The sequence below is a fragment of the Anomaloglossus baeobatrachus genome, chromosome 8, assembly GCF_048569485.1.
Source record: "Anomaloglossus baeobatrachus isolate aAnoBae1 chromosome 8, aAnoBae1.hap1, whole genome shotgun sequence".
Taxonomy (NCBI): Eukaryota; Metazoa; Chordata; class Amphibia; order Anura; family Aromobatidae; genus Anomaloglossus; species Anomaloglossus baeobatrachus.
Genome location: NC_134360.1, coordinates 211559501 through 211569500, shown reverse-complemented (window position 1 = coordinate 211569500; position 10000 = coordinate 211559501). Strand labels below are relative to the sequence as shown.

Here is a 10000-nt window from a genome sequence, read left to right as displayed (position 1 = left end):
CAGTCCACAGTTACCATCTTGTCTGGTCTGTAACAATGGGTTGGCTAATTAGCTCATACAAATACATTGCCACTGGTGACCCATACTCATTTTGATTAGCCACATATATAGATTGGGTTTTTTTATATATATATATATATATATTGTAACGTTGCGCCCTGCAACGTGGGGGTTTCACTCGCTTGCAGCGGTGTGAGGTAGCTTCAGCAACACACGTACACAGTCTCTTCATAGAAATTCTGGCAGTTTATTAAAAACATTCAGCATAAACTGCCCTCAAACATAAACAATAAGTCCATAATGGAAGTTTAGCAACTTCCCCACTCTCTGGCTCCTGCCAGCGTACAACTCTAGCCAAGGTTCCTTCCAGCACCCAGGGCCCTCTGCAGACCCCTGTCTGTCTCTCCTCCTGGAGAGATTCGGCCCTACAGCCCTGGCCTGGCTGCACTCACCTCAGACTCAATATCAGAGCCTTGTGATCAGCCTCCATGCAGGCTGATACACCCAAAGCTCCTGGCTCTGCTCTCACTTGTTTCCAGTCCACACACTGGACATCTAGAGCCAGTCTCTCTCTAGACTGCCCTAGACACACTTCTCCCAGGTTCAGAGACAGGATTGCTTTAACCCCTGGAGCCACACCCACAGGTGGTAAGGAGTGTGTAATCAGCATCACACACCCTTCCATGGCTCTGCATGTAATGCAATCCTGTGGAACCACAGGTCCCAGCCAGCTTCACATTGCAGAGCACCCACGCTTCTGCAAAACATACCGGCCCTTTGTAATACAGCCGGTTGATACCTCACATACCCTCCCCCTCTGTTCAAACCCGTAGGGGAGAACACTTGCCAATGACCTGGGGCCGCGAGACAGGGCATCCCCGCTGCCATGCCCCACCAGTCGAGAGGGCCGTCCAAGAGCAGTAGTCCCTGAGACATCGCCCAACACTGTCACCAAACTCTGTCTTGTCAAACTAGGGTTAAAGGACGTCCCATTTCCAGACCGTTCTCTCCCTGACCCCCTCCCAGGGTCACCGCAGTAGAGACACACGTCCCCAGTCAAACCTACAGTCTTGTCCGAACCTAGGCTTTCTCGAGTACCCCCAAGGCTACTGTCGGGAACTCCAAGCTCATAGCGGCCACTATCTACAGTACAGTGTAGGTTACCTCTCTGTCGGCGATTCCTTTTATCGCGCGTCTGAACTACTGGACCGACACGCCATCTTCCACTTCTTTCCACTGAACAACGGGTGGAAGACGGCTGCTGTCCCCCACACAGTTGGCGAAGCTGCTCCTTAATTTTCAGGTTGTCTTGCCACAACCGCTCCATGTCACGTACATGGTGTACCCGATATTCAATAAGGCTTCGAATGTTTCCAAGACTCTCTACAGTCCCGACACAGACGAACGGAACCATACCAGCTTCCCTGGGTATCTTGCACTCATTAGCAGCAGGGATTCTTAATCTCACCAATCCCGACTTATTCACCATGTCTTGCATGACTCGTCCGGTTTTTCCAATGACTCTCCCCACCAGAGCCCGGGGTACTTGGACGATATCTTTCGCCAGACTCTGCGCTTTCCTTTTATACTCTAGCTGTCTAGTGGCTTCTTCCTTTTGCAGTTGGACCTGCCACTTCATACGAACACATCTGAAGTCCATGTCCTTTAGAATAGCCACCCGCTGCCCAGTAATTTCACTGGTAGACAATATCACTAACTGTTCAGCCCCTGGGGTACAGTAGACCTCACACGCTTCCACAGCTCTCTTAAATTCGTCATGCATGCACTCGGTGGCACACGCTTCTCTTAAGTCCTCAGGTATATCCACCATGCACTTGACTACAGAAGTCTCATTCATCCCTGCCACATGCTTGTCAAGTTTAGCTTCCAGAGTCAGCTTTCTTTGGGCCTCCCCAGCTACAACAAGTTTGGTCAGGATTGACACTCGCTGCTCCATCTGCTCCAAGGCTCCCTGGGACTTGGACTGGTACTCTGCCAAGCGACTTCGGAGCTCAGCCACTTCTTTCTCCAGCTCCCTTACTCGACTCTCAGTAGCCTGCCTAAGAAGTATCTCTTGTTGCAGATGGTCTTTGCTCATCCTCTTGAATGAGTCTTCACTTGCGGACCTCTCTGGTCTACGACACACTATTTCTGAGGCTTCTTCCATCTCAGCTTCAGAACATTTGGGTTTCTTACACTCCTTACCCACGACCTTCTCTATATCCTCCATCGTAGTTTTACCAAGCAGGTCAGTCAGGCTCCCAGTCCTGGATGAGACCTCTGGTCCAGACTTCACCTCCTCAGAGGCTCTCTTCACTTCAGCGCCAGCTGTTTCTTGTTTCTTCACTGCATTATCTTCCACTTCCTCTGGGGTCTCTGCCGTGTCACCCTCAGCCTGGGTGTCACACCCTTCAACATGGCACTCTGTTCCTTTTAGAGATTTGGGGCTAAATTCGCTGTCATCCACCCCAGCACTTGGTAGTTCACCAGTCTGCTCACCACGACTGTTGGGGATTATTCCTTCCCCCACACTCTCTAGGATTCCATTTCCTATACCACTCTCGCCTGACAGACTATCAACTTCACACTTTGAAATCATAGGGACCACCACCATTACGTCCTTGGTTGGCTCCTTCTCTGCACTTGCAGCCCGCTGATTTCTGTCGTCACAATGTGTCAGTTCAATCTCTGATTCCTCAGTCTTTTGTAGGATATCACCGTCTGACTCCACCGTAGCAGGTGTTATTAGCACCATGTCTTCATTAACCAGGCATGTCACTTTCTCTGCACCCTCAGACGGCCTACACTGTGCCCCCTCTCAGCGCTTATTACGTCTTCGGCGTCGGGAGGAAGTTTTGCCCTTCTCGCCCATCTGTACCACACTGTACTCGTTTGTCACCTTACTAGAGTCAGTGTCTTTACTGGAGTCATCATCACTCCCCCTGGCATCCTGGACTATCATGTCCCCACTTAACCAGATATCTGCCTCCCTTTCTGGAGCTACCCCGTTTTTAACGGTCACACTATCGGTTATTCCCTTAGTCCTTATGTCACTAAGTTGGGTCCGTCCATCATTTTCTTTGGTCACCCCTAACTTAGGACAGTCAATTTTAGGAGGTGCTATCTCCTCCTTACCACACATAACTGCACAACAAGGACCCCTTTTCACCTCCCAATGTGGTGGGGTTTCCTTTGGGCTGTTCCGGCTCTTACACAAGCAACCGTATACGTCTCCCTGCTTCCACAAGTGCACAAATAATTTAGAGTCCCAACCTATAATAATTGGGTGCAGTAAATCTGAGACTACTCCAACATCATGAGAACCACTGTCCCAGGCTGTCTTAATGACCACGCTGGATACCGGGTATTCTGTCTCATTATTGTGGGTGCAGCCGACGTGGATCTTCCTTCCAGGAATCAAGTTGACATCAGAAGTGGCCCTCACCATGGTCACCAAGCTCCTTGAGTCTACGACCCCTGTTACAGATTCCCCATCCACTTCCACGGAACACAGACGTGGCTTCTCGTCGGATGGGTGGTCTATATTGCAAACAGGACACTTGTGGCATGAACACTGTTGTCCCTGGCTACAGTCCATCTGTGCCACTTCACCCTTGGATTTGGGATGCTCCGCACCCTTATGGGCGACCACCCCTTTATGGGACTCCACCCCCTTATGGGCAACCACCCCTTTATGGGACTCCACCCCCTTATGGGCAACCACCCCTTTATGGGCAACCACCCCTTTATGGGCAACCACCCCTTTATGGGCAACCACCCCCTTATGGGCAACCACCCCCTTATGGGCAACTATTCCCTTCTGGGACTCCGCCCCCTTTTGCGGTTTCCATGCAATGTCCTTAGCCCCCAGTTCACACCGTTTGCCCTTGTCTCCCTGGGCACCCAGTGTCCATACTGGCCCCTGAAGGGAACGCTCAAACTGGTCCATGGCTGTGACATCGCTACACACCGACAGCTCCTGCTTTCCCTGGACCAGGAACTGGTACAGCTCCTCCACAACGTTCGCAGGGACCATTCCCTCTTTTTGGCTTTTAGCCCCCACTGCTGTCACTGGACCTCCAGGCACATGCTGTTGGTGCTGCTGGCTCTGCAGCAGCTGGTTCAGGAGCTCCTCCATGCTGTAACGAAAAAGAGGCACAGGAGGGGCGCTCCAATGGGTAATACCCGGTGGTCAAAGACAGGGGGGGGGGGTTAGAGAACCACTTACCTTTCCGGGTTGTACCGCCCGTACAACCAGGATCTCCAGCCTGTGGTGTATCACTGCTCACCAAGCAGGGCCTTGCAATTCCGGCTGGCCTGGAACCTCCAGTCGCTGGACTCTCGCCACTGCAGCACGGGTCCCCAACGACCGGCTGATTCACCACCAGGTGCTTGAGAGCGCTGTCCCTGTTCGTGGACCCGCCGATCCACCGCCAGCTGCTTGAGCGCGCAGACAATTTTCGTGGACCCGCCGATCCACCGCAAACCGCTTCAAAAAATTTTCGCCGACCCACCGCAAGCAGTCCGTATCCACAGGAATATGTCCTAGGCCGTTGCCCCTAGCAACCAGACCGCATGCCCGCATTCTCCACCATATGTAACGTTGCGCCCTGCAACGTGGGGGTTTCACTCGCTTGCAGCGGTGTGAGGTAGCTTCAGCAACACACGTACACAGTCTCTTCATAGAAATTCTGGCAGTTTATTAAAAACACTCAGCATAAACTGCCCTCAAACATAAACAATAAGTCCATAATGGAAGTTTAGCAACTTCCCCACTCTCTGGCTCCTGCCAGCGTACAACTCTAGCCAAGGTTCCTTCCAGCCCCCAGGGCCCTCTGCAGACCCCTGTCTGTCTCTCCTCCTGGAGAGATTCGGCCCTACAGCCCTGGCCTGGCTGCACTCACCTCAGACTCAATATCAGAGCCTTGTGATCAGCCTCCATGCAGGCTGATACACCCAAAGCTCCTGGCTCTGCTCTAACTTGTTTCCAGTCCACACACTGGACATCTAGAGCCAGTCTCTCTCTAGACTGCCCTAGACACACTTCTCCCAGGTTCAGAGACAGGATTGCTTTAGCCCCTGGAGCCACACCCACAGGTGGTAAGGAGTGTGTAATCAGCATCACACACCCTTCCATGGCTCTGCATGTAATGCAATCCTGTGGAACCACAGGTCCCAGCCAGCTTCACATTGCAGAGCACCCACGCTTCTGCAAAACATACCGGCCCTTTGTAATACAGCCGGTTGATACCTCACAATATATATACATATAATATTATATATATATATATATATATACATATAATATATATATACCGTATATATATACATATAATATATATATATATAATAATATAATATTACTGCATAGGGATGCACCAAATCCTCAGATGTTTATGTATCTTATTTGCATCTGTGAATCACGGCTAAACGATCAGATTTTAGTCTGAGCTTTTTCCTAGTGAGATGACCCGTTCCGGAGATTTTCATCTCCCTCTGATTCTTCGAAACTGGAGTAGATGATCTATGCATTTCAAGAGCCAGGTGTATCTTCTCCTTTTTGTGTATCTTCTCCTTTTTTTTTTTTTTTTTTCTTTCTTGCCCCTTTTGGACTTTAGCGGTCTGTTCAGTGAATTTATTTAGAACTACTGGTGCTCACTATCTGAGTATCGCATTATAGCACAACCTAACTAATTTATTCCCTATTAGATAACCCCTTTTCTTGGCTGCATTACTGGGGGTCACCGTAACTATGGATTACTCAACATTATATCTTAACATAAAGTTGGCTCCTCTCTAGAGATGAGTGAACCTGAGATTGAAGGTTGGACCAAAGACAGAATTTACAAAAAACAAAACCAGAATTCGGGTGCTTTACATATGTTAACCACCACCTCGAGTGTCGCTGTACTCAGGTACACTCAGTGCTCGGCCCAGTGTGAGACGAGGGGGGGGGGGGGGGGTTGGTAACAAGAACGTGATCGGATGTAGTGTGCAGCAAACAAAAAATGGGAAAACCCTGCCCACCCTCTCCCAGACTCCAACTGCCCCATCAGTGACTTCCATTGAGGTTCATATCAAGTCCATGTCACAAATCAAACTTTATCTAATGTCCTGCTGCTCCAGTGGAACTGAGCTTCCACGGGTGCCCTCCGCTCTACTCCTCTGCAGCACTATACCTTGCTTGCTGTATAGAAAATAGCTCTGGCACATGAAATGAGACCAATGCAGAAGTTTCAAAATGCTACTTTAAGTTTCATTTTCTGCGAAAATGGATAACACACCAACTTTTCGGCCTTTTACAGAGCTTTCATCTGGGTTTGGCCATGTGGGTATTTGGTGCAGGTTTCTGAAAGAATAGGTGAAAGAACACCTGACCGGTGTGCCTGGCGGCCCAGGGGTAGAGGACACACTCGTACTTTCACCTATTCTTTCAGAAACCTGCACCAGATACCCAGGCAAAGGCCAAAGCCAAACGCCCGGCGTGAAGGGGTTAAGTATTATGGTGTTTTGAAAATGTTTTTCACGGAAAACTGGAATCGCAGCGACACAATGCAACGTTCTATAAACAGATTTCCTATGTTGTTGCGGTGCAGCTTGTGACATACCACAATGGTAACAGTCCCAAATGTTTCCATATGTGTTGGAGTTTTTTGTCAGTAGTCACTCTCACACTCTCCATAGACTTTTAGGCAACATGTGACTTGTCTGCAACTCGGCTGTTTTTGTTTACAGCAATATTGGAGCTCTAAACCAGTATAGCAACAGCAAGTCGTGGGGATGTGAGGCACGGTTTCTGCTCAAAAGCAGCTATGTTATTAATGGTTAACAATCGATTTCACCTTCCCACCATGGTGGAGCTCAAGAGCTAAAAAATGCCTCCCATTATGCCACTTAATGATATAAAAGCAGATTGTGCAAAATATAATTACCGGTAAAACAACTAAAAATAGGATTGTAAAAGCTTATTCACTCATAACGGAGACCTGAGATGCCCTGAACATTTCCTACAGACGGCACAAGGCCGAGGTAGCAGCCTTTACCTCTGATCTCCAGCTGCTGGAGCGTCTGCCGGTGTGCAGGTGCCAGGCCGCGGCGTCTGTGCAGAGGTGAGTGCGGCTGAGCTCTGCCTATACAGCTTGGAGACAGAGGTCCTGCACATTAACTTTTGTTTCACTGCCTTTTTTTATTTTTATTTTTATTTTTTAGTCCATCAAGGCTCAAAAGGAAAACTATGGAGTCCTCACTGTTAATTGCATCCATTTTGTAGGGAGAATAAATTATTGTGAAATATAGATGAGGCCCATTCTGTCTAGAGTAAAGGGTGCTTTACACGCTGCGACATCGCTAGCGATATGACACGCCAGATCGCAGATATGATTTGCCGAGATCGCACATGTGACCGCTGTGTCAAAAAAATGACCTATGTGCGATCTCGGGAAATCTTATCTGCGATCTGGAGTGTCACATCGCTAACGAGATCTCTAGCGATGTCACAGCGTGTAAAGCACCCTTTACAGGAATCCACCAAGTGTCCTGCATTCAGCACCATAACGCTTGTCGGTAGACTGCAGGGTTCACAAATGCATCGATCAATCAATTCCGGTGCAAACAGTGAAGGTTTAGTTCTTTGTCGTTCTGTCACCAAAAAAATCTGTTTCCAGAAGCGATCTGCCTCTTTAATAGTTCACGAAGATCATTCCTTCCTGATGCAACATTCATTAAATAGAGCATATGCTAATAACTGGAAAGACAAATGGGGTCCTACGTTGTCCCACCTGATACTGTAAAGATGACTGGCGCTCTGCAAATTTGACATATTGGGATGTTTTTTCGTTTTTTTGCACAAGTTTTCCCATAGAACATATTTATTTATTTATTATTTTTTTTAGAACTTTACCAAATTAGCAAAAAATGCTTAGGCCTTGTGCCCACGTGGCGTTTATGCGTTTTTCCTTGCTTATTGAAGTCAATAAAAGCCAAAAAAAGTCATCCCAGCCAAGTCTGAGGATGGTGACTTGCTGTGCACACGCTGCTTTTTTGCCTTGCAGATTTTATTGCTGAAAAAAGCTGCATGTCAATTGTTTCTGCGGTTTTCTTATTTTTCTGGTTTATAATCCTCTACAATGCTTTATCACTACAGGGGATTACAGCGCACCACTTTGCCTCACAGGCCGTGCATACAGCATGGTGTGTGAAGCTCTCTGTAGCTCAGTAACCTGGGGTCGTCATGGTGATGACTCAGGGTTACTATGGCAGCGGTCAGGTCCCTGTGATCGCATCACAGGGACCCGAGCACCAGGGAGAGGCAAGCAATTCCTCTGCCCGCCTTCTGAATCGCAGCATTCAGGGGGTTTAACTGCTGGGAGCTGCTCGGGCACTACTCTGGGCAGTGAGAGCCGGATCCTGGGTGTAACATCAGCTGGAGACCCGGCAGTGATCGCAGGGGTACAGCGCCTAAACCTCCACGATTGCCATGACTAAAAAAGAAGCAGGAAAAAATGCAAGTGAAAAAAAGTGCAATAAACAGGTGTTTTGTTTTTTTGTTTTTTTTTCCTCTTTAGCTGCTTTTTTCCTGCCAAAACATGCTTTTTGTGTGCAGAAAAGAAGCACACAAAAAAACAAGGTGGACACATCTTTACTATACACCGCTTCTCTTCCCTGGCCCTGCACGGTCCATACTACGAGGCAGAAGTCCCAGAAAACCCATTTCCTATTCCTTGGACAACCTATTTAAAAGGAATTGATTAAAATTAAATTAACTTTGTTTGTGGGAGAACCTTTTAAGTGTTGCCCAGTTTAACAACGCCAATGTCCAAAGCCATAATACATTTTGCCCTTTTCTAGTAGAGCCTTAATGTGCATTTAGACGTTCAGATTCCCCTCGATAAACTATTGTGGCTCCACTGTTCTACTATATTCCATTTGATCGGCGCTCGTTTATGGCTCGGTCACATGGGGCTGATAAATACTGTACAGGATAGAATGATTGTTTAAAGGGGTTGTCCACTACTTTGACATTGATGGTCTAGCCTTAGGATAGGTCATCATAGAATCATTGGTCGGGGTACGACAAACCGCACCCCGTCGATAAGTGATTCCTGTCCTGGCAGCTGGAAATTCTCCATTCCGGAGCTGCTTAATCTTCTGATAGTGGCAGTGCTAGGGTATTGCATATCCACCTCGATTGATTATAATGGGAGGCGGATGTGCACTACCCGTCAGCGGCCACTATGAGAAGACTGAGCATTTCCGGACTCCTGGTGCCGGGAACAAAAACAACTGATCGGCGGGGCTGCGATGTGTCAGATCCCGGCCAATCAGACCTCAATGTTCTTTCCTAACGATAGGCCATCAATGTCAAAGTAGTGGACAACCTCTTTTAAAGAAGTGTTCCACACAATGTTAAAAAGAAAGAGAAAAAAAATTGGAGTTTAATATGCAAGCTCATAACTGTGTGTGACATGCAGACTGTTAGGATCCCACACTGTTTCTCTTGACCGGCGGTGGTCGTGTGAGGTTTGCCTACTTGCGATCACTTGACAGCTACTTTTATTTTTCTGCTTCCTCTCTACTGAGGCGATTAATTAGCATGTGATGGCGATTATTCACATCCCGTACCAATGCAAATACTGTGCCCCCATGCAGCCCGGCAAACCAGCGGCTTGGTTCGGCTGATCGGCGGCATGTGTACTTGGGCCAATGATTGTGACGGTGCGTTCTTATGAACACTTGTCGATTATCGGGCTACAGAATAGGCCTTTAGGGCCATTTTCTCACATACTGAAGCACTGATTTGTTTTGGGGGGAGGGGGAGGAGTAGTTTAATATCTTTTTTTTTTTTTTTTTTTCTTTTTGGTGCAGATGTCCGTTTTCTTAATGCATTTTTTTGTTTGTTTTTGTGTGTGCAAAAAACGCTGGGATTCTGCATTAACATTTCTTTCAGGATCCCCATATAAGCCAATGGGGGGAACAAAATACACCGTACAATGTCGTCTTT

General features: G+C 47.9%; 1 protein-coding gene across 1 annotated transcript in view; it reads left to right on the top strand.

Annotated features, from left to right (window-relative positions):
* Window positions 1–10000, top strand: part of COP1 (COP1 E3 ubiquitin ligase) — a 244101-nt gene that overhangs the window by 223307 nt on the left and 10794 nt on the right. The window lies entirely within an intron of this gene.